General features: G+C 38.3%; 1 long non-coding RNA gene across 7 annotated transcripts in view; it reads right to left on the bottom strand.

Annotated features, from left to right (window-relative positions):
• Nucleotides 1-25,158, bottom strand: part of LOC143694754 (uncharacterized) — a 96,150-nt gene that overhangs the window by 69,388 nt on the left and 1,604 nt on the right. For 4 of the 7 annotated variants that reach the window (XR_013183411.1, XR_013183410.1, XR_013183414.1 and 1 more), the window contains exons 2-3: nt 17,171-18,071; nt 8,832-8,958 (exon numbers count right to left, since the gene is read on the bottom strand). This is a non-coding gene — a long non-coding RNA (uncharacterized LOC143694754). The other 3 variants (XR_013183412.1, XR_013183416.1, XR_013183415.1) reach the window with 3 other exon arrangements.

Below are 25,158 nucleotides of genomic sequence, written 5' to 3'. Positions count from 1 at the left end.
ATTTTAGTAATTTCTTAAATGCAAACCAATGTTAATGTTTCAGTATCTTTTACACTTAAATGTAATATTTCACTTTATTATTTCCTTCTTTGCATTTATTCTTATTTTGATTTATTCTATTCTAATTTGTTTTGCAATTTTAAGCAATTTTTGGATATATTTAGTGTTTCATGAATTCTGATGGCTTTGTTAACTGAACCCGACAGCATGTTTAGTGGATTGTAGCAGGTTTCCATCTACTCCTCAGCATCAAACTGTAGAGACATTAATGTATGCCCAAATTAGACCAAAGCAGCAAGTGAGTTTAGACTGGTTTAACCTTCCCCAAAGTTTTAGAGGAGCTCATTAATGTTGCTCTGCACAGCACCTATAGTCTTATAATGAAGACATGATGCAATATTGCTTTGATACTTTCTTGTATCAAAGCACCTTGCAAGAAATTGACTTTTTATGCCCTGTTCTTCGTATAATTACCAGGTTTTTTCATCACAATTCTTAACTTTGACTCCTCTTGTAAAGGCTCCTAAAGTCCTCCTTATATTTTGCAGGTTTATTAGAAGGACCAAGAAGAAAGGAGTGGAAAACAAAAGGCTAAGGTGTCACTAACCTTATTCATACCTATGAATAATGCTTTGCTCCATAAATAATGCACTGAACTCACAGCATATGGTACAGGTGTTTGTTTGCCAGAGTTGATAATATTTTCATAATATATTCATGAATATTTGGGAATTGGGAGAAGACTTGCTTTTCATTAGAAGTTGAAAATAACAAAAGTCAACCAACATTTTATGAAAACTGTTTACAATGAAAAAATACGCAGTTACGTTTGTGCTTCAGTAGCTGAACTCCAGCCTCAGGACTCAGCTTGAGACAAAATCTCATCTCAGAATGCCTTGAATTTGGACAGATGCAAAACTTAACAGGTTCATGGAGACATCTTTAAATAGAGCATAACAGAGTGTTCAGTTTATTGGGGGCAAATGTTACAGACAAATTTCATTGAAAACCCACTTCATTTTTTTGCCCAGCTTCTGCTTTCTTGTTAATGCATATCCATGAATAAATTGTGAAAGCCTAACAAAGATTTTAAGGAGAAAATCAAAGAGAAAACAAGACAAGACAAACAGGTTCAATTCCCTCTGCAGAGCATTTGCAGAAAGATATCAGACTAGATACTTTTCAGTTAGAGAAGAGTAGGGGAATGGACACAAAGACTGACTTTCCACAGAAAGCTGATAGTTGTTTTGGAAATACAGAAAAAAAATGTAAAATGTAATTATTTTTCCTCTCTGCCTCCAGCTTCTTTCTTCTTTTTATTCCTCAAGGAATTAACTTTTTTTTTAACCATGAACCCGAGTGCATTGGGGTGACTTAACTTCAATAAATTAAGCAACAGCTGTTCCTTTTAGAATTCCAGTTGTAAAAATTGATTAATTAACTATTAAATATTTCATCAATAAATTTACTTCCTGAATGTGTGCCTGCTGGAATGCAAAATGCTGGACCCACTTTTTTAGCTTTCTACATTCAGGTTAGAGCCAGAAGTGCACAGCAAATGGAACATGCCAGATGGGTAGTCTGCTGCTGTAAAGAAGTCTCTGGAGCAGCAAAAGGTAATTCAGTCCAGCTTCTGTAAACTACACTTCAGGCAAGATGACTAATAGGAATAATCATGAAATCAGCAATATAAAGGAAAATACAACTTCCTGCAATAAAATGAGAAAGGCCTTCAAAGATAGAGACAAACTGGGAGGTTGACTTTGCAACACCTTGTGGCAATGAGCAGTGATCAAGATTACAAAGAGATTTGTGCCTGAAATCTGGCCTGCTTCTTTCAAGCATAGCAGTTGATCTAATAAAAGATAGTATCTCCTCTAAAACCTTGCCTCTCTTAGATTTTTTGATCAATTCTTATTAGACAAAATAGTGCTATTTCATTTTTCATTGGGGATTTTAAAGAGCTTTACAAAGAGGTTTATAGGTATCACTGGGATTCTTGATGCATGAAGTACAATGTACTACATCCTCAGAGGCTGTCCTTTGTGCTTTGACACTCCATATCCTGACTCAGACACTGAGGTGCTGTTAGATGGGGACAGCCAGGTGCCTCAGCACAGAACACCTGGAAGGCCGATCTGATGAAGCTGGATGAGTGATTTTGCTGGAGATGGAAGTGCCCTTCTTTCCCCCCCACCCTCCCCAACACAGGCGCTGTCCTGAGCTGGGACTTGCACAATTCACCACTATGGACCGTCTCCTGAAGATGGATACTTGAGCCATCGCTTACTCACAAAATACAGAAAACATCCTCTCCAAACATCATGGAGCTCTCACTTGGAATATCAAATTCCAGTTTCAAACACTTTATATATCTGAAAATGTTTGGCCTCTTCTCCTCTATCTCTTGGTACAGTTCATTAATTCTCCTTCTGCCACCCCCCAATCCAATGAACATTTAATCACCTCATTGAAATTGGAACAGTTTGAAACAAGGGAAGGACAATCTTGACTCCCATCACTCTTTCTCAAAGCTTACTCTGAGCCTGTTGTTTAAGGTGTTTCCCCAGAGAGGCAGAAAATGCAAATTCCTATCTACTTAGGCAGAGGTGGGACTTGAAGTGGGAAGAAGTGGGATCTCCCAACTGCTGGATGAGTGCCACTAGACCAGAACTGAGTGTGCCAGTGCCACAACACTGAATCTTGCATCCATTTCTAAGTTTGAAATCCTGACAGATCTGAGGTACAAGACATGCTGAAGTGCTCAGCAGTCTCCAGGCTGGAGACACACTGGGCATGTCAAGGATATAAGACACATCAGGAACATCTTAGCATTAGATGTTTACCCGATAGCCAGACACAAGTGGTTCTGCTCTTTCAGATATATGGATATACAGATTCCAAGCCCTCTATATTTTCTTTTCTTGGAAATAAATACTTTTGCACTTCAGAAACACCCAAGCACCACCACCACCTTCCGAATCTAGAACACAGAGACTATGAACAGAAGAGACATCTATAGTACAATTACTCCAGCTTTTTTAATCAATAGCTGACGTGCTCAAGGAGAGCTTGGATACTGTAGAAAGAGAGTGAAACGTGATGATGGCATGAAGGTGTGCTAGGACAAGAAAATGCGGACAAAGCTCTGCATACCTGGGGTCACACTTTCCAAGCTGTCTCAGTTAAGTTCTGGTTTTTTCATATGGCAGTTTCACATGTGCACATTAGCTGTGCCGTTGAGCACAGCTGGGAATGACTTCATTTGAATCCATTCCCATTCAAACTGCAGGCACAAACCCTGTGAAGACCATGAATTACACCCTGGACTTTGCACAAATTTCTCTGTGTGGGTAATCTTACATTCATACAAAAGCAGGCTTTTAATATCCTTTTCCAGACAGCTACAGAAATTTCATGGATGTAAGAGATGGACACATTTCATGACCCTTTAACTAATTATTGTGCTGTTACTACCATTGGTGCTTTCTACATTTGCTGACCTCAGACTAAACTTACATGCCTCTCTTCACATGATTTCAGACTGAGTGTGACTTTCCTCTCATATCCATTTTCATTTAACTCTGATCTGTCCCTTTTATGAAATTCTGAGTTGGTTTTCATAGAAATCTTATCTGAAATCAAAGCTCTGTTTCTATGTAACGCTTTGGGATACAGCCTTATCTCGTGCCATTATTAAAAACAGAAAGCTCTTTTATTCAGGTATATTTTTGACCTCTGCTCTTCTCTATTTGGAACAAAGCCTTCAGCCTCATGGCCAAGAATAGAAGCAGCATCATTCAGTTCCCAATTCTATACCTTAACTGCTAGATGATGCTTCCTGTGAGTATATAAAATTTCATTTAAATGCAAAATCTCATTATGTTTGCTTACACTAACGATGTGTTAATATTATTTTTTATATCCTGCCTTTCCTTATGACCTCCCTAGTCCTCCAGGGCTTAGCAGATTTTCAAGGTCCATTACAACAGTGGAAGAAGGTTTATGTGACTACTTGTCACTCAGCCTCTATGTTAAAGGTTCCCAAAAAACAGCTGGGGACATTTATTACACCATAGTCAGCACTGTTTGAAAAAGCACTCTGTGACTCTGTGTTAACAAAATTTCTGACAATGCAGATATTTTAGGAAACAAGCAGAAAAATTTCTAGGATATTACCACCAGCCAAGCACTAGTATTATCCAAGAATTCAGCACTTTCAATATGTGATGAAATATCCAAAAGTACTTTTTTTGCAACCACATGTATAGAATGAGATGCATTCTGCTTAAACAGAGGACACTATATTTGTGTCCTCTGTTTAAGCAGAATATAAAATATAAAATAGTGTTAAGACACTCAATCCCAGCCCATCATAATTACAGTAAAAGAAAAACAACATGTGGTTCTGTAGATAAAGCTACCAGGTAAGAGGATAAAGAGTTATTGTTAGTATATAGTGCTCTGCCAAAAAATTATGACTAACAAGAAATTAAGAAACAAGTAGAATTTAATAAAAGGCTCAATAAAAGTGGCTATATTGCACATCAATCTATTGCAAAAGCTTTTAATAGTAAAACTATGACTTATTTGTGACTCTGTCTTATTATGTAGGTTGTGAAGATGCTTTCTAAGTGCAGAAGGAAGATAGAAGAAACATGTTATGCTCTACAAAAGCTTGGGTTCTATTTAAAATTTTTTTCAATCAGAAATGGAGTATCTGAGGAAGAGCAATTGTAATAAGTCTCATTATCTTCTGAAAAACCAAGGCATCACAATGTATTTGTCCAACAATATAACCATATGTTCATGTTCTTTTGATCAGCAGTAATATTAGCCAGCTAAGCTCCAAATTTCAACAGCACTTTAGTACCCAGCTTTTCATTGCATTGGCAAACAGCCACAGTGAATGAAGTACTCACTACACTGAGAGATGGTCAAAATTGGAATTTCTGTTCTGCAGGAAACTCTGACCCTTCAACATTTGATGATGATCTAAATCAGAAAGAATCTCACTACTTCAGAATTTCCCATTAAACAAATGGCTTGAAGAAAAGAGATTCAGGAATCCAAAAACAAAAGCATTTTGGTAATGACAAAACAATTTATTTTGACATTATTAATGGTTTTAGTTTGATATGGTAAAAAGCTTTGCATCAATTGTATCTAAATGCTGTCTAAACCATTTGGATTACATTTGACGTCATCACAGTAACATGGTTAACATTAATACACAATGTAGAAGGACAAAATAAAGAACTGGAATTACTAAACCTGAAGATTTTTATGGAACTGAAATAATTATTTCTGACAGTTTTCAAGGATATCTCCACTGTATCTGTTATAAAATCTTAACATATGACTACCCTTCATTCACTGGTAATAAACAGAACAATCCTCCCTTTTCTTGCCCCAAAACAACTCGATTGGAAAATGTGATTAGGTATGGCCTTTCTGAAGTGAGTGGGAGTTCTGGCACTGACATCAATTAAGTCAGAACTTTTTTCACTGATTTCAGAAGGACTACTTGCATACTTGAAAACATGCTAACATAAATCCTGTATTGATCTGGAACCTTAACAACAAAACTTCAAAGGAAATTATCCCATCTAAATCCCAGCTGAGAGCATAGGGCAAGACTCTTAAATATAGTGCATAGACTCTCAAAAAAGCAAAAGCATTGTTTAGCCAGATTCTGAGACCATTTTCCATTAATTTACATCATCTGGAACAACAGCAAAAATAGATTATTTCAAAATCAGTATGACCAGTCCACCAGTTTTAAAGCATCTTCAACCACAGGAAAAGAGGGACATTATTTTTATCATACACTTAGAAAAAAAAAAACCATTACTGTTACTGCATTATTAAAATCTGTATACTTATAAATAAGGTAGTGATTTCCAACATGAAGAAGATACTGTTCTCGACAGTCAATACAATAAAAACTAAATCATGTGGTAAGATAAACAAGAGATTTCACCAAATGTGGGCAAATATGCCTCAGGCACCATCTATTATGTGCGCATCTGCCCACAGAGCAGATTGCTATCATCTAGAGTTATCAAAAGGCTCCATGTATTTCTCAGGAAACAAGCACAAACACTCTCAATGAATCATGGTGCTAAATACATGTTCGTCCGTCAGTAAGACATCATCTTCCACCTTGGTTGTGCCTGAGAGAAAATGTTTTCTTTTTTTTTTTTTGTGTGTGAATTCAGATAAAAAGAAGAGTTGATTCTCTTCTTGCCTCCTGCCTAATCACTTGAGCATGTGCTTTACTGCAGACTTGAAAGGCCTTGTGGGGCCCTTTCGTATTGGTACAGGCAGGGCCTCATTGCCAAGCCCATCTACATTGCCTGCTGTAGGCAGGTACCATTTTCTGATGGTACCTAGGAGACAAATTTCTTTGGATGACTGCTGGCCTGGATATAAACATGAAGCTAGAGATCCTTACATCATTTTTTTTCCAATGTAGTCCAAAGAACATCCCCCCTGCTGCAGCTGATGAAAGACTAACATTCATCTTCATCTACCTCCAAAATCAGCTGGTGCAAAGTAAAAGGTGTCCAACAATAGAGAAGCATATTTAAGGGCAAGTAGAAAACAGTATTTCAAGCACAAATCATGCAACACAAATCATTGCAAAATGGCATTGAAATTTTCAGAATGATCACTTAAAAGCCTCTTTGTTTTCTTTAAATGAATGTTTATTTTTGGTGCATTAACTCAGTATTTTGGTATCAGTAGGTGGAATGCATACTTTAAATTAAACTTCATAAGGATATTAGCCAGAGCTTTGCATCTGCATTCATCTAAATAGATGACTGTATTTAATATTGCAGTATAACCTTGCTTAGTTTTCAAAATAAATTTGCAAAGGGAGTGGACTCCTCTGAGGATAATCAATGTGATAGGGAGGGTTTCTTTTTTAATCTCTACACCATTATTTGAAACTGACTAAACCAAATTTGTTTCGTTAAATTACCTGGGAAACAAAATGGAATTTGAACCCTTCTTCCAGGTACAGCAATGTAGTTGGAAACAAAGCTGTGCCACAAAGCAGATTACCCAAAGAAAGTAGTTCTGTCAACCCTATTAAAACTGGCCAGAGTGACTGAACTGTGTTCCCAGAGTGAATACACCACAGAGATGGAAAAGGAGCAGTGATCTCCCAAGTACCAAGGTTTTTAGTACAAGTCCCAGCCATTACTATGGAAAAACCTGCATGGATCCCATTGGATCTCTATTAGAACTATGGCAGCCAGCAACAAGACAAAACAGAGATTGGGAGCAAGTAGGCATCCACTGAAATGCAAGGCTAAGGACCACCTCTCTGTGTTGACAGATGTGATACACCATTTTGACAATGCAATTCCACTGAGGTTCTCTAATCCCCATTTAAGTATTGTTGGATATTTTTAGTGGATTTTCCACATGTTTTAAATGTTCAAGGAATGATCAAGCACCTTGCTCTATCACTGTAAATTTTTACCTATGTTTATTAATTATGTCTATTGACAGCACAAGCATGTAAAGTGTTTAACAATGAGAATTATTGGCTTGGTAGAATGTGCAAAAAGTTCACTAGAAACTCGTGGCTAATGGCCAGAAGTCAACATTAACACAAGCATAAAACCAGAGTAACTGCAAGAATGATTCCAGGCCAATTAAGGTTCAGTAAACATTCAGCATCTGTGGGTTCCTTACGGTTTTTATTAAGCCAGAATGAAAGCTTTATGCACATAATTCTGTACTATTTTTTTCCTTTATGCTTAAAATAAGAAGCTTCTCCCTAAAGGTCTCCCAAGGTCTGAATCCTTCACTACATTTAATCACTTTTGTTGTCTTTCCTTCTTCTTGGCAGCAATTTTGCCTGCGTACTCCTGGGACTGGTGTTGCATTACAGATTCATCAATGATTTGCTGCTTACTCTACATTATCCCACAAGTGCTGAGGCAAACAGTTCCTTGCCAGGATCAAATGATCCTCTATATTTGCCTGCAGTTTAAAATCTTGTTAATGTTGACACTTCTGACGAAAGCTCCACTTTGACACTGGAATGTGTGAAACCTGCAGGCTTTGGTGACTGCCACATAAACAGGTACCCAGGGCACAAAGTTTTTTCTAGGTCCTCTATTAGCCCACAGGGACATAATCAACTTAAGCAACATCCTTACCAGAAACAACGTCAAACAGAACAGCTCACACAGCCTGTCTGTCTGGAGGTGATGATGCTGATTGGTGACAGAGAGACTGCTTGCTAAACCAGCGTGTCTGAGGATTTTGCTCTAAAGTCAATTAACTTTAATGGTAAGACTCCAAATTGCTTCAATGATCTTTGGACCAAGCTCAATAAGAACTAATTAGGTCTCCATTCCAAAGGTTAGTTGTCAGAATTATTAATGGATTTTTGTTTACTTGTTTTTAGTATTGGACAAGAGGGTCTTTTTTAGTTATTTAGAGGAACTGACATAATTCAGAAAGGCTTAAATTAAAATACAGGTGCCAGTATTAAAAAAATTAATTTCCCGTAAACAGACAAGTAAAGAAATTTTACACCCTGTGCAAATGTGGTCCACTTCACAGGGACAAAGGAAACACAAACTAAAGTTACTAACATCTGTAATTTAGTTCTGTGGTATTTACTACACTCCACAGCCTTACTCAACCTTGCATGTGTTTAACATGAGTACAGCTAGGTTTACTATCTATAGCTTCCAGTTCTGACAACAAAGTCTAGGACCAGGGCTGGACTTTTCAGAACTCATCTCATTCCCTCTGCTGAAAACTCTTGACATAGGAGAAGATTGTATGTCTGAAAAACTTACCACAGGAGAGAACATACTTGAAGAAAGACTGTGATGAAGGTTCCTCATGTGGGAGTGATACCACAGCAAATGCCTGTGCAGTCTTGGCACTTTCTACAATTTATTTATTCTGTGAGCAGATCATCACCTGCAAATCAAATTAAGAAATACTCAAAATCTGAAAGTTACAAATTAGACCAAAGTAATTTATGTCATGATTTTCCTCCTACTTTTCCTTCCTTTCTTTTCCTGGAAACTGCAGGAAATACTTGAAGTTCAAAGTACAATAAATATAATCTAATCAAATTGCATTTATAGCATACAAGACAGAAAACAGAGATGTAGTTCTTCACTATGAATTGGTCAGAAAACAAAATGATTTAACTTGAAATGCAGTGCTCAAAAAAAGACCTAAATTCAGTCTTTGGATACTGGAGTCCAATTCTCTCTGGCACTAACAAAATGTCATGTCATTTTCTGGAAGAACAAGGTCTGCACTTTTGCTGCTGAGCTCTGAAAATCTAGTTATATGAGGAGAGAAGAGTCTGTCTTCGTGGTATGGTGGAAGGAATGAGAGAAAAGTCACACCCTCACATGGTGCATACAAAGGCAGAGACCCAAAAAACTCTTCCTGGGGACAGGGACTGCCCTTCTTTCTCCCTGATAGGGACTACACGCCCTGAAATAAAAGGGAGTAAAGGAGGAGGGTTGCTCCACTCTCCTCCATCTCCTATCCACCTTGCAGTCATGAAAGGATTAAGTTCAAATTAATTCTGGCACAGAGGTTTTCCACAGGCTTCCCCACCTGCCCCTTTGCCAGAGGCTTTATCAGCTGAAACATGTGCCTGCTCCGTACCTGTTCCAAGTCAAGGTCACTCACTGTCTTAAGGCAGATGAGACACCAGGATACAATTATGATGTGCTGAAGGTTACTGGATGGAAGTCAGGGTGGGTACAGGAATATGCATACACATAATTTGTTCTGTGCTTGGACACAAACCCTTGGCAACCAGGTTTGGTCTGATGTGATGGGCTGAGGGCTGGGCTGCAGTTCACAGTCTCTTGCAGAGATTTAGGCTCACTGTGTAGCTCTGGTGTTTAGAAGCAGTGACACTTGAGCTGAAGACAATGAAGATGTGGGCAAACAGCTTTTCTGAAAATCAGTTTCTCAACAGTCAGAGTCATAGAACCATAGAATGGTTTGGGTTAGAAGGGACCTTAAAAATCATCGAGTTTCAATCCCTCAGACATGGGCAGAGACCTAATCTCTTCCAGTAGATTAGGTTTCTCTAAGCCCCCATCTAACCTGGCTTTGAAGTTTTCCAGGAATGGGGCATTCAAAACTTCTCTGGGCAAGGTCTTGTAATAGCACTGAGCAACAGTTACTCAGATTTCAAATTAACAGAGAGACAATAAATATATTTTGGATTAATATGAAGAAAAATTGGAAGAGCTTAGATGCACTATATCTCTGTGCCAAGTCCAGACTAAAGTCTCAATTAGGATGTGTAAGCATCTTTGCAACCTGTGTGAAAAATAATCACAAAACTGGTATTAAACTATGCCCAGTCAATCAGAATGATCCATAATGTGGAAGTTTTTAACAAGCTGCTGCCCAACATTTTTGACGTGTTTTAAAACAAGCCGTTCTGATCAGCCCTGTAGAAGCGAGTGATTCTAAACCTAATGATTCTCCAAAGAGGAGAAGACATAAAGATTTAGCAACTCAGTAGACATGACTGCACAGACCTCTGCTGCCAGCTTGGAAATGACAAATGATTTGTTAATGGAGAAGCTTTCTTTTTGTATTATTTTTTTGCCAATGAAGTGAAAACAGAGCATTGATTAAGTAATCCAAACTGAGAAAATACCATCCAAATTGGATGAGAGCTTTCAGACCAGCAGCTTCAGACCAGGTTTCAAGGCTTTGAAATATAACTTCTGCTTGTTGCTTGATGCCTAAAGATACCTATCCTGGAGCCACAGACAGTAATTGATGTCAAGCTGACACTGTAGTTCACAGATGAATTTCAGTTGTGTGGGCCACGGCACATGCACAACACTTGTGTGAAAAAATGCTTTCTGTATCAAATGCTACGAACTGAGAGAGAGTATTAATAGAGACATCAACAAAAAAGTTCTCTGCACAAATAGAGTATGGCTGAAGAATACCAATAGCCCAGCATGCCCCTGACTTAAAATCACCCTCCTCTTCCACTTGTCAGATGAAATCATTTGTACAAAAATTCAGACTGAGCCTTTCACTCACAGTATTAGGTTTCTGCACAGCTAAAATACTAAACTTATATCCTGTGGAATAATTTTACCAAAGTCACCATATATATTCAACACTAAACAAAAACTAGCTGTCTAGAGGTAATTAAAAATATTTTCAGGTTTTTTCCTCTTGCAGAAAAGAATTAAGTTTTCCAGGGGAGCTTTAAATACAAGCTTTGGCACTCACAGATATTAAAGTTTGAGTGACTCATATTCTCATTCCCTTGTGTAGCTACACTACTAGGCTGTATTTCCCTCAATTCATCACAGAATAGGCTATGTCCACAGCCATAAAGCAGAGATAGTGGCATGTCATGGAGCACTAAGTCCAAACAGGAAAACAGGCCCCTAAGTAGAACAGGAGCAATAAGCATCTAAATTGTCATACTCAGAAGGCACTATGGAGACTTATTTAAATTAAAATATGTAATAAATGTTTAAGTTGACTGTTTGGTGTCTGGGGAGGGGGAGTTATTAAAATAAACCTGCACAAAAACATGCCCTTTCACTAAAAATATCCTAACACACCCATAGAAAACTGCTGCAATGAAAAATTTTCACCTTAATCAGGTCAGTTTGTCTGGACAACTGCTGAGTAAATAGCTATGCCATTCTATTTGTATTGCAGCTCATGCTCCAGAGCTCGGAAAAATCAACATATAAGCCAAGTCAAAAATATGCTTCATTTTTAACAGACAAGCATTGAAAGAAATGGTATGGGGTTTCTTTTCAACTAGCAATCTTTATATTTTATGCATCCAAAAATTAAACCAGTTATTTTTGTGTCTCTGAATTTTAAATCAACACCCATTATTTTACAGCCTGTTAACAAACAAATTGTCCCTGATATATCAAAATTGCTTTCCTGAAAAGTTCATGCAAGACTACAAATCCTAAGGCTAAGATCCTTTTTTCTGAAAATATTGTTCAGAAAACATGCACAGATACGGGAAGGAGCAAATTTCCCTTACCATGAATTATCAGCCCTATTTAACCTATTATCTCCACATTCTTGATTGAAAAGTTTCCAATTGTTTGAACACCTTTTTCCCTGAAAAAAAAAAACCAAAAAACAAAACGAAAAACAAACCTCAAAACACTAAGAATAAGAGAACAAAGATTTGTGTTGATTGTTTTAGAAAAGAAACTGAGGAAAAAAACATTATCAGTGATAAAATTATTTGTATTTTTTTGTTGCTGTTGAAATGAATTACTGAGCACAAGATTTGCTGGTGAGTAACTGCAACACTGGTGCCAGAGGAGACCTTCTTATAGGACTCTTTGCAACACTGTGGTGGTGCCTGAAATTCTATTCATAGTCTGAGTACCATCTTGATCACATTTTCCTTGAAATTCCTTAATATAACATTATGCAAGCACTTCTACGGGATTTGTTGTTCTTCTTTTTGGAAATCATGGAATCATAGAATGAATCATAGAATGGTCTGTGTTGGACAGGATCTTAAAGACCATCTAGTCCTACCCCACCCTTGCCCTGGACAGGAACGGCTCTCACTAGACAAGGCTGCTGAAGGCCTTGAACACTGCCATGTTTGTAGCTCCATGGACAACCTGTTTCAGTGTCTCACCACCCTGACAGAAAGGAATTTCTTCATAATTACAGTTATACAAAAACCTATTTCTTTCTAAATAGAGTACATTGTTTCACTGCCTGAGAGGGAAGTAATAGCTGTGTACATACATGGAATGACACACTTCAAAACAGAATTCTGCTTCCATTTTTTTCTATAGCCCAGGATCCTGCTTTGATGTGAAGATGACATATCAGGTAAGTACTGAAACACATACAGATTCCTCACTAACCTCTCCTGAATCTTTCTGACACACACTCACAGAAGTGACATTCCAGTTGACTTTTATCAGTCAAATTTAGATTCACTGATGCTGCTGAAGTAAATGGATGTAGTTACATACAAAAAAGATTTGAAGGTTTTTTTTTCATTCCCACAGCAAAAAGTTACACTACTCAAAGTAGTTGTGTCCATTAAAAACCCCTCTTTTTTCATTAACTCATTATTTTAAATATATTTCAAAATTTATTTGTAGTGGAAAAAGGATTCATAAGTAGGAACCACAGGAGAGTCATAATTCAGGTCACATTTGTGCAGCTCACCAGCTAATCTGAAAATCTAAATCTGCAGAGACTTTCTGATATCTTCTCAGAACTGTGCATCATATTACTTATGAATAGTCTCAATTCAAAAGAAAGATTTTAAAATACCAAAAAATATTTTCTGCGTTGTCATCTACTTCTTTGTTCAGCCTGCTCGTCTCTTTTGCTCAATATTTGCAAATTACCAGACAAATTGGGTTTTGACCCATCCACTGCCTCCTCCCTGTAACAGATTAATGGCTAATGCACAATCCCTCTGGATTGGCTACAAAATGCAATGGCTGCAGTGGAGAATATACCACACTTTCTACTTTTACCAATTGCTTTGTGTATGGTGATAGATTATTAAAGTGAAACCATAGGAAGATAAATGAAAATTTGTCTCCTTTTATTCCCAGTATCCTACTGAAATTTCCTACTCCTACTAACAACTGTAGTGGATGAAAATAAGAAAAAACAGTCCTGCTACTGAGAGATTGAGAAATCAAGGGGACTGGGTGCAGCTACTGGTTGTGCCCCAGGTGAGTGACACTGGCTTCTTTCACACCTTTCATAGTAACCATGAAAATGATGTTTGCTTCCTTTGGTGCTGAATGTATTTTACATATTTCAGTTGCAAGCTCTTTGGGGCACAGTCAGCTGCTAAATATGCTTTTCTACTGTTAGTGCAACACAGCCATGACACATCTTGAGACTTAACAAAAATCCAAGCAATAAGTAGTTACCAAAGATTTTTTTCAGGCAACAATTTAGTTCTGTGAAAGGCCATTTTCCCAAGCACTCAGAACAGTACTTGTACATTTGCAAATCACCAGCATGCCAAACCAAAATCTAATAACACACAAAAGACAGAAATAAAACATGAGTCGATTGGCAAAAAGGCTATTAGAGAAATACTGGGCACCTGAACAAATCCCTGCATTCTTCAGTTTCCAAGCAGTTTCATCTTCCAAAACATTTTGCATTCCTTTTGATACTGCATGTGTATCTCTTAAACAGCTTTTACAGCACAGCTAAAAAAGCCACCGCTGTGAAAAAATGCTGTACCTGGTGAAAGTACTTCAAGGAATGTAGACCCTAATCTGCAACCCTTTTCTCTCACAAATAATCTTCATAGCTTTGATTCTGACATGAGTAGGATTATTCATATAAGAGAGAAGAAAGGTAGGCATGGGAACTTAAGAATTGCACTAACATAGTAAAGCATTGTAAAATGACAATAAAAATGGCATTTAAACTCTCTCGAGTTATGCCTATTCTGTATACAGAAAAGAGAACAATACAGTAAATTGAACAATAGCTTTTACAAAACTGCAGCCAGAAACCAAAAAAATGGAGGTACTGGAAATAAGCAGAGTTCACACAATGCCAAAAGTACTGTCCACAAGCTAGAAACTTCTGAGAAGTCAGGAAGTACAAAGATAAAGTTTGAACTCCCGTGAACTTAACTGATTTCTGTCCTGCAAAGAATATTAAAGCACATAGTAAAAGGCTCTTTGGTAGTATAAATAGGGGGGAAAAAAAAAACCACCAAGAAAAAATGCCATGCCACTGTGGAGGAAGGATGGAAAAGAGATTAAAGACAACACAAGGAAGGCCTCGAGTAAGTATATTCCCCCAGTTTTCAATCAGAAATTTTTAGGTTAAATTTACAGACAAAGATAAGGTGAATAATAAGAATGTCGATATGCAAATAGAAACTACCAGAGGTGGCAAAAAACTCAATTCAAAGAGTTAAATGCTTGAAGTCTGATTAATCACCATCTCATACTTCTAAAAATTCCTCTCACGTGTAATGCTGGTTCAGTGACAAATATTTTTAATAGCACCGTCTAGTTGGGAGTGAAACTGAAAAATAGTAGATATAGTTTCTTTACTTACAAAAAAATCAGAGAAGAAAAATAAGAGGAGATGGCAGTTGGGAAATTACAAGCTATTTCATTGGACCTCATTAGTATGAAAGGCTTTAAAATACATTTTGAGAGAGACAATACATAAAGACACAGAGGTAAATGAAAAATGGGATAAAGTGCAACAGCAATTTAGCAAGAGGACACCATATAAATTATCCATATAGTTTTCTTAGATAAGGTAAAAGATTTTGTGAACAAACTAGGTGTAATAGGTCTCATCTTTCAGGACTTTAGTAATGCATTTGACATCATGTTATACACTATTAAGGAATCTGAGGACTAAGACTTTTTGCATAGTTAAAAAACAGCTAAAGGAGAAATAATAGCAAGTAAGTGCCATTAAGAAGGGATGTATAAAATCAATTAAGATTAGCAATGGGTCTTCAGCATCCATTCTGGGGCTACTCTTGTCCTTCCATAGCTCTTGATCACTGTGACCTAGGTAGAAGAGTACCTGCCCATTCTAATATCAGTAGAGTAGTGAAGCAATACAAGCGCCTTGAAGATGTGAGCCAAAGAAATGGGGAAAGCAACAAGGCCTGGGGCAGAAAATGAAAACGTAACATGGGAGATGACCCAGTAAGGACAAACGAGGACTACAGTTGTCAATGAGAGAGTGACAAAACAGGTAACATGATGAAAAAGGCAAATGAGGCCATAGAACATAAGAATGGGGATTTCCAGTAGAACCTGGAAGACAAGAAGATTTCCCATCCAAAGACACCAACAGAGCTGACCTGTTTAGCACAGCAAGAGAAGAACTAACTAAGCATATAAGTGCTCCCTAAAAATGCCTTGAGGAAGATATCTCCAGGTAGAAGCAGTATTATCTAATTAAAGGAGCAACAAGAGCAAGGCAGGGAAGGCAGTGTACATGCCACACACTCATCTAGGCTGTACAGAATGGAAGCAGCTATGAGTTTCTCAAACACTCTTCCAGAGAGAAGAGTGGGGGCAAAATTACAGCCTTGGAGTTAGAGGTTAATACATAGCTGGAAGTATCACATGCTGTAACACCCTCTACAACTGCATGGATCCACTGCTTGCATCCACTGGTCACAGAGTGTCCTTTAGCTCTTCAATCATTAGTGTGGTACTGACATTATCACTGCTTTGATGTTACTGGTTTCATTTTGGGGGACATATCCAATACACCATTCCTTTTTTCACGTCCACTTTTCATTACAAAATCCATGTAAAACTAATTACACAGATAAAGGCTTTTGCGATAATGCAGGCTACTTGCAAGTGAAAATAAATAGAAGAATGAAGAGCCCAAGATTATTTAAACAGCTAGGGCTCACACAAATATGATTTTAATAATAATTAAGTATTTTGTGAAATAATTAATTAATAAGGATTATTTTGTGAAATAATTCAGGGCAAACTGGAGAATTGTTCTAAATTATTAGCTCTTAAAAGAAGTATGTCAGATGGGTGCCCTAAAGAGAAATTTAACAGAAACTGTATTTTTAGAACTTGTGCAGAGATGCATTTCTCCTGAAGAGAGTGAAAATTTGGCACTTCATATGAGCAGAGATGATCTGGCCCAAACATTTCTGTTTGCAGATGACGACTACTATATTATTCACTTTGTCTTGGCACAGTCAGTCAATAGAGGGAGTGCAGCAGAATAAAAAAGCCTTTTTGCTGATAACATTTTTAGCACATTTAAGGAGAAATCTGAAGAACCATAGTAATTTCTACACCCTAGAAAATGTGTTGAGCAGAGAGAAAAGGACAGAGAGGACATCAATAGTTGCAAAATACAAAACAAAACACAGAAAGATGTCTCCAAAAAGGGAATGAGAAGTAATAACCTTTAAAATACTTTATAGGAATGTATTTGAAAGAACCTTTCCAGGAAATAGTATCTCTTTATACCCATTAAGTTTACACTTACTTGAAAACAAATCAGTGGATACTATACTAGGGATGAATCTAATCCTTGTATCCAAAATAATAAATTCAAGGGATTAGCCAGGACAACAGCATTTTTATCAAACAGAATTCATTTGCATCCATCCTCACGTTACCAGAAAAGTAGCTCTCTCCTAATTAGCAGATCTTGAACATTAACCTTTTGTCTTGACTGCAATCACTTCGATTAGTGGTAATGTTCAGCCTCCTCAAAACTTCTTCTTTCATAAATTGACTATTCCCATGGTAACAGCTGCTACTTTCATTCTACGAACACCAAGAAAATGTGATTTCCCTTATATCACGTTGGCCAGGCTGGGGGTGCAACTTTGGCCTTTGTCAATGCTTTTTTCAGATAAAACTGTTTATTCCAGAAGAAGAGGAAACAGGTGCAAGCACAATTCAGGAAACAGTTGTTGACTAATCCACGAAGCAGGTTTGGCAATGCTTTGAAAGGAAGCTGTCAGACAGCCTACCTGCAATGCCAATGTGTTCTGTGGCTGCAGAAGGGACCGACAAGCACATTCAACAGCAGCCGCCAAACTTAAATCAATATTTTCCATGGGATGTTGTTCGGATGGCATTTTTTTTCCTTTTTGCTTGTTTCTTCGGTGGCTCCACAAACAGTAGCAAGACATCAGCTTAATAGCCCCTCATGAATAGTTGAGAAATGTAAATCAAGGATTTTCATTCAAAGAACATTGAACTTTAGCCAAAAAGAACATCAATTCATTGCTGAGACGCTGACACAGCTTTAATGATTGGTGTCTTCATCTTCAATGCTCACACAGGTCTATAAACAAAGTCCTAATCTCAGCTGAAGTGAATCCCCAAAGTAGCATCAGCTTCGGTGGGACCAGCAAACATTCACAACAAAGGTACTTTTTCCCCAGCAAGTCATGCGAAATTTTTCTGAAAGTTTATCAAATCTGAGGCTTTCTCCAGAAAACCCATCTGTTGCATATGAACTCATCTGATACCTTTACCTTCTTTGAAACTGATGGTTTCCAAGTCAATCTGTCAGGGTGAGAATGGATAAAGTGAGATTCACATGTACTTCTCCAGCAATTCACTGAAATAATCAAGTTTTCCCTTAGTCACAAATGTAAGATTCTGTCAGAAAATAGAAGTGCAATTTTCCAAACTTAGAATTGCATGTTCAGTTTCTTAAATTGGTCTATAAAATGCATTTTTAATTTTTTTTATGAAATTTTTAGCATTCACATAAAGGACTGGCAGACAGCAAAGAGACTGAAAAATTAAACACAACTCTAGAAGCCTTTATTTTTTCCTTCTCCTTAATTCCTCATTAACCCTTTCAGCACCAGACCAGGTGATTGCTTTCTTTGCCTTACATACTTTTCATTCCAGGCATAACCAATCCTTGTTGTTAATTAGACACTTTGAAAACCTGAACACGTTTTGGCAGCAGGCCTACTTTTTTATCCAAAACTATCAAGTGTTTGAGGACAGAAAAATCATGGGTCTGCTTTTATGAAATTGAACAGTGGCTGAAATTGTGCACCCACACAAACTCTGCTCATTCCAGCAGATGTTAAGATTGCTTGGAAATGGACTAATTTCTCACCCTCATGTCTGAGCATTTATCATGCTTCTATATCTGCAGGTTTTGTTGCCATCAGAAGGTACCAAACCAATTCCAAGAGTAAAGGCCACATCTTCTCCCACTGTAGCCAAAAAGGAAAATGTCACTAGGAATGAATAGGAGGCTGTAAATATATTACAAGCACTAAGCTGCTGTATTTATATTTACATGAGTATCACACTGCATGCCATTCAGACTAAAAACCTCACTGTGACACAGGATCATAATCTAAAAGGGGCCAAATTAAATCTCTCAGTTCTGGGCACACATAGTGGATGTCTGGGTTTGAGCTGGTACCCAGCATTTCAAGCTCATGTTTATTTTCACTCCAGCTCCAAAAAAATATTGGTGAATAATCTAGAACTGCTCATCCAGGAAAGATTCTAAAGGCTTGCCAAGTTCCAGACTACAGTCCATGGAAAGAACCAAGTGCACAGATTTGTTGGCAAGAGATGTCTCTATCCATGCTCAATTTGCACGTGTTCTAGAGTGGTTCTCAAAAATGGAATAACCTTGGGAAAAGAAGTATGAAGGAATTAATTGAACCCAACCTGTGAATGCTATGAATACCCCTCAACTTTAACGCAAAGGAACACCAAAACAAATAATTCAAGGTAAGCAAAGAAACCAAAAGTATTTAAAGTAACGAAAAAAGTAACAAAAAAATTACTGCAGATCAATGAGAAGGAGGAAATGGTTGGCAGGAAGGGTTGCCTATAGGACTGGCAATATCATGGTAACAAAATCATTTTAGAGGACAACTTGTGTTCTGATGCCACAGCCCAGTTTTTCAGTCATGCTACAGGCACCAGCATTTTTAAGATACTACACCTACATCCCACAGTAATAGTCTACACCCTGTTTGGTACCTTCCTCTGCAGTTTGGCCCATCTTCCTCCAGGAAGAGGGATGCGACTGTTCCTACATTGGCCCTGGAGTCAGGAGAAGCAGAGGAAGCAAACAGTGCTCATTTTCCACTATCCTCAAGGTTTGTTCTTTCTCTGCAGGAAAGCACCAGAGCAGAGCAGCTGGACCTGTATGTTTTACAAGGATTTGTTGATCACAGAGAGTTCAAGGACTGGATAGCCCCAAGCTGGAAAGTCCCATACTGCAGAAGGATAGATAGATGATGATAGATAGATAGATAGATAGATAGATAGATAGATAGATAGATAGATAGATAATAGATAGATAGATAGATAGATAGATAGATAGATAGATAGATAGATAGATAGGAGGGGATCCCAAGTACAAGGCTTTCCAAATTAAATCCTTAGACGGTAAGTCCTGGCTTCCCTCCCACCACCCTTGCAACAACATCAGCTCAGATCTCACAGGAAGCAGGCTAGGGAGGCAACCACTGTCCTGACCCACAAGTCCTATAAATCTCACTCTTTGGCTCAGGAATATTAATACAATTGCCATATTTAGTGTCTTTACTATACTTAAAAAAATAAATCCATAATATGAGGGATTCAGTATGTTGGTTTGTCTTTCCACTTCTTTTAAGTGTCTCCAACTCCTGCAAAGCAGTGCATCACAGGCCCTTCCTACCTAATGCCAGAGAAAGATAAAGAGCATCCCTGCATCGCTCTTTGAGTTTGGAGGCTTTTTGCGTGCTTTCACCATCTATTAATGAAACTTGTCCCACACCAATTGGTGAACTAATTGCTGTTGAAGCAGATGGTAAGACACGCCTGAAAAAATATTTGGCATCTTTATTTCATGTGAGGGGAATGTAAGAGGAATATTATGTATTTTCCATTTCCCGACAGCTGAAACAAAAGTTAAAGCAAGCATTTATGATCAGCAGGGTTTGAGGAACAATTACTCAGCTCCAGTGGATGCATACCTTGCATCTAGCTCCATCTAATTCCCTCTTCTGTGGTTTATTTGCCTCGTGGGCATGCCATGTGCTGGGGGCTCATGGACCGACAGCATGATATTGAATCTGCTCCAGGCACCGGTGCTCAGAGAGCAGCATTGTGATGGAATTCAAGATACCAAAACCAGGAGCAAACTCGTAAGGTACTCATGATAAGGAGGCAACATTTTTTTCTATATTCCCTGCAGTTATCTTGGACGGATGCTGGCACAGGAATATCCTCAGTGGGAAACTGCTCCTCAGTGTTGGCCACCTTACATATTCAAATAAAGACATAAATATCTTACATATTCAAATAAAGACATAAATATCATAGCATTATAAAAATTAACAACAGCACCAGAGGTCTGTGTGAGGATCAGACCTCAAAACCTGACACTACGGAAGAGATGCTGCATTGGAGCTATTCAGGCAGAAAGCTCTGCATTTGGAGAAGGAAGAACAGCTTGCCAATTGGCATTCCAGCAGTTAGTTGCTGGCCAAGATTTTCAAGGTTGAACTTTATACCCGTAGCTTCACAAAGGTCACACTTAGCAAACTGTTGGGGCTTAACAGAGCAAGGATGCATTTGGCTCTTATTCCAAGGGCCTTTCCTTGATATTAATATTGATGACAGTGGAACAAACATCTCAATAGCTGCACAGAAAGGCCAATGCACAAATGTGCTATACTCAACATATGGAAGAAGTCTGAAGCCTTTCAAACCACTTAATGAGAAAGCTGTGGATATCAACACCAGAAGGAAAAATCTAAAATGGGAGGAAGAAGCCTGTATCCTACCATGCTAATTTACATTGTTAGAGAGAAAAGTACATGGCAATGTTAGCTATGCTGAGGATTTTCAAAAGTTGCATTTATTTCTGGTTTTATTTCAAAAATAGTGTTTCAATGAATATGCATCATGCTGGGTTTGTGGCACTGGTAGTGCGTTGATCACCATGGTACCTGAGCACTCAAGCCAATGATTAACCAGCGAAGCAAATGAAACAGAAGCTGAGAGCCAAAATGCACAGTGACAAGCTCTTCACAGACCTTACGTATGCTACAGCATCTCTGTCTAGAATTCCTTCAGGCTTTCCACTGTCTTCCCTGCTCTTAGGATAACCAGATCTTTTTTTTCCTAAACAATGCTAAAGGATACAGAGATCTCAGCCTGGCTCAGGAGAAAGGAGGAGATAAAAAAACCCCAACAAACACACAAACAAAAAAACCAATACATAAATATTTTCATCAGGAAAACATTGCTTAAGCACACAGTAAGAAAAAAAAAATTTTCATTTCCATAAATTGATTATGAATTGACAAACTTTGTTATGTCTGCCCTGCTATCAACCTACTCTTTAAAACTATTGTCCTGAAGAAAGAAAACAAGTCTTTGCTCGCTAAGGAAATGGCCTTTCAAGGGATTGATGCAGACTATACCTGAACACCACTGTCAGCTTTGTCTAATAATAATGAAAAGAATACATAAAAACATATGACTATGTGCCTTCTTGAAAAAGACCAGAGATTGCATCAGCCCCTCTCCATGCTCCAAATAAGCAACAAGTTAACACAACTCTGATGATGTTTGTTTAACATATGTGCATACAACTAGTGTGAGCTTTTAACGGCTTGGGATGCTTAAGCAAAGGCCTCAGGATTTCAGAAAAAGAAGTCTTCTGTTGAATTATCTACCCCTTGCTGTTTTGTTTTCTGCACAAAGTCTCTGAGGGGCACAGGAAAGTGGAGGGCCTTGCATTCGGGCCAACTTGATGAAGGTTAAATCCTTTCCCTACTGCGGAATTGTGCAGCTATAATACAACCCTCACTGAAGAAGTTTCCTGTTTTCCATCACTAATCAAGGCAATGATACTGCATTCTAATTAAATTGATGTCACGTGGAGTTTTTCCTCTTTACTGTAGCTGCTTCACACTTTGGAGGTAGTTACATCCAGTTTATCCTTTAAAAGAGGATCAGGTTTTGGGGACAAGGCCCCATTACCAGCAATGAAAACCCAAGTGCTCACTTCCTAGTGCAGTTACAATATATTGTGCCTCAGCAGCAGCAGCAGTTTTGAAGCAGATCCGAGGCACTGCACCATCCACCGATATTTGACTGTGAAACTCTGGATTAAAGCTCACTCTAAGCACCAGCCTGATTCTCTTACCTCTCCTGTGTCTAAATCATATCCATCACTGTCATCTCTAAAGATTCAGTTCCTCTGTGCACTTCATCAGGCATTATAATCGAAGCTAATGAAAGACATGTTTGCTTAGCTGTTGTAAATGGCTTTGAAGATCTTGGTTTCAGCCAGGGTGATGAATTAAGGATGTCAGCTGGGCAAACAGTATAATTTGGAATGAATTTAGCTAAAATGGATTACTGAAAAAGCAATATGGATTTTTAAAATTAATATTATTTCACATACTTTAGCAGTAAATATTTCACTCCTTCTTACCACATGAGTCACCAGGCATAGAACTGGAAGAATCAGCAATGACACCAGCTTTTCAAACACAAGACCAACTTAGGATACTATAAACAGGTGTGAAAAGCCACTTTTCAACTGCAGCAGGGAGTACAACCCTCAAACAGTTTACCCCTCAGCTGACTACATTTCTGCCTAATAGCAATTTTGCTAAGCAGCCTGAACACGGTAATTAAAGCATTTTACGACAAAACTCAGAAACCAACAACTGCAAAGAACTATTTCATAACACTGTTATTTATTAGAAGTACCCAGCTTTTATTTTCCCTGGTGCATTTTCAAATGAATAAAAATAATAACTTAAGGGGAAAGAAAATTATCTTTAAACAGTGGTGGGGTTTTTTTTCCCTCTCCCAGGTAATTTGGAGTCAGGAGGAATCCAAAATAGCAGCATGATTGTTGAAAATTACAGGGTAAGGTTGGAAACCTTTAGAGGTCATCTAGTCCAGCCTCATGCTCAAACTAGTGCCATCTTAGAACAGATCACTCAGACTTAGAAGGGAAAGGAAATAATTTAAAGCAAAAAGAAAGGAAAAAAATAAGTCTTCCTCTACCCCCTTTTTCACCAGAAGGAAAAAAAAATGCAAGGAAATATTTTCTTGAAACGTGTAGTTCTTCTGTGTTGTTTGTAAGTATGACCAACGTGGAAAATAGATTAAAGCTGCCACCTTTGGTTGACCTAGTTCCCTTTCTGCCTTGATGCAGGGAACATTTAGCACAACGTGTGGCAAACTCTGACTCAGTTGCCAGCACTGCTCTGCCACACTGCTGGCCAGAAAAGGCTGGGAATGCTGCATGTTCAGCTCCAGTGACAGGGAAAATGCTCCATATCATTAATTAGCAGTCTGCTCCAAGTTAATTAAGGAATGGAGCTGACAGCTGCTGAAGCAGGTTCCACCCCATCTTTTCCTGAGAAAGCAAGGCCTCCAGGGCAGGGCCTGGACTGCACAGCAAAGAAGAATAGGATGGGGGAACCTTGCAAGATCTCAGCGAAACCCAGATGACTCATCAGAAAGTAAAACGTTTCTATTTTGGCAAGAGGCTGAAATAGCAGCCCTGGGTTGTGTTGCAGCACAGCAATAAATGACCCTAAGTGCCCGGGACAAACTCCTGTGCACACTGATATTCCTAACAGCAGGGGCTATTTCACATCTCATTAAGCAAAGGGGTTTACATGACAATTAACACATTAATTAGCAGCATCTTTTTCACAGGTGAAACTTTGGCTTGAGATTTCAACATTTTTAGACAACTGTTCTGTGAGTGAAAATTAAGGAATGGTTTATTATGACTCAAGGTAGCAAGGATTTACAGGCAGAACTGGCATAGGAGTATGTTTGTCTGTGTACTGAAGAACACTGCAACCTGGCAATGGCCTTTCCCATAACCTGCATGGAATGAGGGACTCCTTGTACCATCTGCACCTTCCCACTCAAAGCCCAACCCTTGGCATGGGCAAGGTGCCAGGCTGGCCACTTCATGAGCTGACCATAAACAAGCCTAATGTACCACAAAGTCACACAGAGACAAAACAAGGCCTGGACTTCCAGGAGCAGCAGCTCCCATTCCTCAGCTCCAGCCGCTGACCTGTGTGGCTCCCCACTACAAAAATCCCTTTGACTGTATTTGTATGGACATAACACCACACAGCAATCCTGCTAATGTCACTGAAAATAGGTATCAGTTTTAAGGGAATGTTTACTGCCCTACAGCTTCACATCCTAGATACAGAGTTAATAATTTCTACCAGAGACCACTTTAAAGAAGAGTTGGCGCTATTAAGCTGCATGAATATTTCTCTCTGAGGTTTTTGTTCAACACCATCTTTAACTTCTATTATCTTTTGAGATGATGGATTTACAAGTATACAAGATGTAGAGTACTGGAAATTGAATGAAAGGAAGAAAAAATAGGAAACTAGAACTTGTAGCTTTCAAGATCAGATGGGTTCTGATAGTCATTGGGTCCATTCCCTATCAAATGGATGTTGCCAATCCACAGGATATAGTGGCACACTTTGTATACGTTATCTTTCACCTCCCTCACGCACATACTGCAAGGAAGCTGTGTTCTAAACAATGTATAAACTAACAAAAAACACACTAATCTTTCACATGTTTTTGGGACTCAAAGCATAGATAA

This window comes from Agelaius phoeniceus, chromosome 1 (genome assembly GCF_051311805.1).
Source record: "Agelaius phoeniceus isolate bAgePho1 chromosome 1, bAgePho1.hap1, whole genome shotgun sequence".
In the NCBI taxonomy this organism is placed as follows: domain Eukaryota; kingdom Metazoa; phylum Chordata; class Aves; order Passeriformes; family Icteridae; genus Agelaius; species Agelaius phoeniceus.
Note: the sequence above shows the minus strand (reverse complement) of the source record. Positions and strands in the feature narration are given on the sequence as shown.